The sequence below is a fragment of the Pteropus vampyrus genome, unplaced genomic scaffold (genome assembly GCF_000151845.1).
Source record: "Pteropus vampyrus isolate Shadow unplaced genomic scaffold, Pvam_2.0 Scaffold648, whole genome shotgun sequence".
Taxonomy (NCBI): domain Eukaryota; kingdom Metazoa; phylum Chordata; class Mammalia; order Chiroptera; family Pteropodidae; genus Pteropus; species Pteropus vampyrus.
Window position 1 is genome coordinate 15,853 of NW_011889429.1, and position 4,449 is coordinate 20,301.

Here is a 4,449-nt window from a genome sequence, read left to right on the forward strand (position 1 = left end):
CAGTAAGCGATGAGCTGACACCGGACCCCTGCGCGTGGTAGAGATTAGCAGACAGCGAGGGGCGAAGGTCTGAAATTCTGCTGTCCTCCCCGACCTGGAGCTAAATCATCCTTCGGACAGAAGCATTCGTCAGGGGCTTCCTCGTGCATTATCGGAGCTCCCAGACACGGGGTAATTGTCGCACTGCGACCCGTGCCCGCTTAAATCCCCAACATCTCGTTTATCATCTTTTCAGATATCCGCAGCAGAAACAGAAGCGGGGGTGATGAAGGTTCGCTCCCACATCCTGCGCTTAATCTCCCTCCCGCCTTCGGTCCCTTGTCCCTGTGCAACGCATAACTCATCGTCTCCTTGCTGCCTGGCACTCCGCTTCCTGTTGAACTTAAACAACTATCCACAAGGAGAACCATTTTCAGTCCTGGAAAACCTTTTGTGTGGCTCTGCTGGCACGAAATTACACCATGCGGTTTAAAATATTTCGCTGACACGAGCTGCCCTTTCAAACATTGTCGTGGGAAACAAAAGCGCTCTGCAATTTTTTAGCGCCAGCATCCACGAAACGTTATTGGGGTAGAAACAACAACAACAAAAAAAACAGCAAACTTAATTCAAATGATAAAAGGTCAAAAGATGATTTGCTTGGATGCAAAGTGCTAATAGCAGGATGCAAATAAGCATTATCGTTGCTACTCTATAATCTTTTTTTGCTTTAAATATATCGTCAAAAATGTTAACATGCAATTAAATGCGTTAAACATTTAAAAAGGCACTAAAGTGTATGGTTTCTTGTTACAGCACGGGGAATTCGACTTGTATATATATAAGTGTCTCTAAATTTCCACGTGACCTAAGAAGTGAAGTGTGAGTTGCTGCCTAATATTCACTCACGAAGGATTACGAGATGTGTTTATTTCTGAAGATACAGTCAATCCGAACCTAACATTAATTTTTGTTCGTTAGTCTTTTTTTTTTCCTTACCCTGGTTTCAAGTCATCTTCATCTGTCCTCTCTTCCATCTAAAATATTTTGCTAAGCCTCAACTCTTCCAGGGTCCAAAATGTCGTGTCATTCCTTAGTGCGACTTCTCTAAGGGTGAAAAATCAGCGATGAGGTATTTTTCAAAATCTAATCGTGATTCCTTTGCAGAAACACGTTGGTGACATGAGTCACTCAAGATGCGCGTGTTTATGGTACAGCGACAATATCCACATCTCAGTTGCTTAGGTAACGAAGATTTATTTCTTGTTCGCCCCGAGCATTCATCCTGAGTCATCTGGGCTCTGTTGGTTGTCACCTGCACTCTGAGCCCAGCCTTGGGGAGCGGTCTTTGTCTGGGATGTGGATAAAATGCCGAGGGATTTTTATACTCTATACTCGGAGGCCCTAGCTTTGAAGTAATAATGTGACGTTTCTCCTCAAGGCTCACGAGAAGGTGAGAGCACAATCTGGCTACGTGCCTCGGATGGTGGAACAAGCTGGAAACCATGAGCAAACACCTTGGCGGTGGCTGACTATCAGTAAACAAGCAGATAAACACAAAACCGAGGGCCTTTTGTTCGAATGCAGTAAATCAATTATAGATTTGAACCCTTAACAACCAGCACACTCAGATGACTTCTTTCTCTCTGGAAATGTCTCCAGTGTATATGGTAGCTCATGGATTCAATGCATGAGTTTCCTTCACACAGCCTCATCCCGTGTTCCTCGCTGGGCAAATCAATATCATCAGTGACGTAGATCCATCTCTTTATACAATGTCGTAATGTGACCAACACTGCTACATACCTCCTCTTCCCATTGCGGTGTTTTCATGTCACCCCCGAGGCTGGGCAGCAGACGACACGTGCAGTCATACGTGAAGATATGGACAAATCTATCCACTTACTTCTTTCTCAGCTGAGGGTTCACTCGAGAAATCTAAGCAAGACGCAGCCCATTTATTTCCTGTACCTGCATCTATTTGCTTGTCTGTGATCGGACATTTGGAACACCTGATCGATGTGCAGTGACGATTACCTAGATGAAGCCACGAAACCGTGTGCTGCCTGTGTCACACACCGCATCCCGTAGTCCAGCCTACTGGGTCACAGTCGGTCCCTGGGACTGTTTCCCACATCACCATCAGAGCCACCGTCAGGGATGAGCTGCTGCAGAGGCTTTATCTAAATGTATACTGATGGGACACTGTACCCAGGGCTCCCTGACACAGCTCCAGGGGATGGCCTGACACCCCTCTCTCTCAGCTCACTATCCCAAAGCGCTTCCCATGTCTGATAAAATGGCACGCACGACGCCTCTTCCTGAGTTATCTGAAGTTCTGTGTTTTCACCCCATTTTCGTACAGCACTTGTCACCTTCACTAGACACACGAGACAACGTTCCTTCAAACCTTGCTGTGGAAAGTCTCGGATTTTCAGAGCGCTGGTGCTTTGCATTCACGGAATGTCTTCAACCCCGACTTTTACAGACGAGCGTGAGAAGCAAGCATCTCCTGAATTAATTGGACGTATCTGACACCCGTTATGTGGCGTAACTTGAAAGTCTGTTGAATGAAGGAGCTAAAACATACACATCATGTTTTGACCTTTTCCTAACACTTAAATCTGATCAACAAAGCCAAGGCATCAGATTTACTGCGTTTTTCTTTTTTACCAAGACACAGGAAACGCTTTTTAAAGTATGTCCAAGGTGATAAAGTTCACAGAGAATTCAAAGAATAATTTATAAAAACATATTCATTGGAAAAATTTGCCATTAAAATACCATCATCCCTCGATACGTGTCCTATAGTTTGAAGTCCTCTATCTTCATATGATCAATGAGGCAAAATGGAATATTCCACTTGGAGAAAGCACGTCGGCACTGAACTAATCATCGGTCTGTTGGCCGTGTAAAGCCTTCAGTTCATGCTTCTCACTCACTCACATCACAGTCGCAGACTCACGCATTCACAATCCTGGGCCAAATGGAAGTGTCGGTCATCGCCACTATTGTATTTTTAAGTGTATCTGCTTCCCACGTTTCTACGGTTGACAGTTGTTGAGGACCTCATGCATTTTCTTCGTGCATTCATCCACCCTGGGACTTTTACCTGCATCTACATCTTGGCCTTTGCGAATATGCTATAGTAAACCGACTGTGCAGATCTCTCTCCAAGAGCCTGACTTCCATTCTTCTGGATAAAGACCCAGACGTGAGAAGCCTGGGTCCTAAGGTTGTTCTGTTTTTAATTTGGTCAAGGAAGCTGCGTACTGTTTTCCCCCGTGATGGCATCATTTTGCATTCTCACCAACACTGTAAAGGGTTCCAATTTCTTCACATTCTCATCAACTTTTGTGGTATTTTCTTTTTTTTTATAATAGCTAGCTCCCTTTCAATCTTAAGAAAGAAGGAAATTCTGTCACATGCAACAACATGGCTGAACCTTGAGGACATTATGCTAAGTGACAGAAGTCGGTCACAAAAGGACAAATACTGTGACTCTACTCCATGAGGTGCTTCAAAGGGTCAAACTCATAGCAGCAGAGGGCAGGATGGTGCTGGGCAGCGGCTGGGGGAAATTTAGACAGTATACATTTAGATAGGCAATTCCAAGTACATATTTATAAAAATACATTCGTTGGAAGTTGTGCGCTTAGAAAAACATCACTAGCCCTCAGCTCAGGTAGCTCAGATAATGGTCCTCATATAATGAGGGAGGGCAATTTTACGCCTCAGACCTCAGTACGAAAGTGCTTATGTTGGCTTACTGAGTAAAGCATACCTGGGCACTGTAGACATTGCTTTTCTTTGAAGACAGGATGTATTTGCCACTTAAAATAAACAGTGTTATCATGAAAAGTCACTCGAGTTCTGGACTTCATGACCAGAGCCGCTCTGAGGCCGAGCGTGTGACAAATCGTTACAGAACGTCTCCTTTGCATAAACACGTGGGTGGCTTTTAAGCTGTCAGAATTCTAAGGAGCAAAGCTGACAGCCCTGTCATTGAAAAAGGCTCCTGTAATGTCACAGTGGACATTGGTACAAGCGGGTTCCTCATGATCACTTTACGTGGGGTAGATTCTCCTTCAGCAACAGAGAAGCAGGTCGTGGTAGCCAGACGCAGAGGAGAACGAGGTGTTGGACTCTCAAACTCACGTTGTCCGAGGCAGGTGGGGAGGGGAGCTGTGGGGGGAGCGAGGTGGACAGAAGCTCAGCAGAGATCAGACAGCTAGGGTGGCGGTGAAGTCCGTCACTGATGTCACACATCCCAGGCTTCAAAGGCCAAAGCAAGGGAATGGAGTTTAGCCCCACTTGACAGCCGGACAGGAGCCTCTACAGAGTAAGCATCTCGGGTCGGCACATGTCCTTCCTTGCTGTCACCTGCCCCCTGCCCGCCTCCCTCGGACACGGTCTCACTTTGATCCAGAATGGCTGGGTCAGACGAGAGTCTATCTGAGCCCCAGGTTC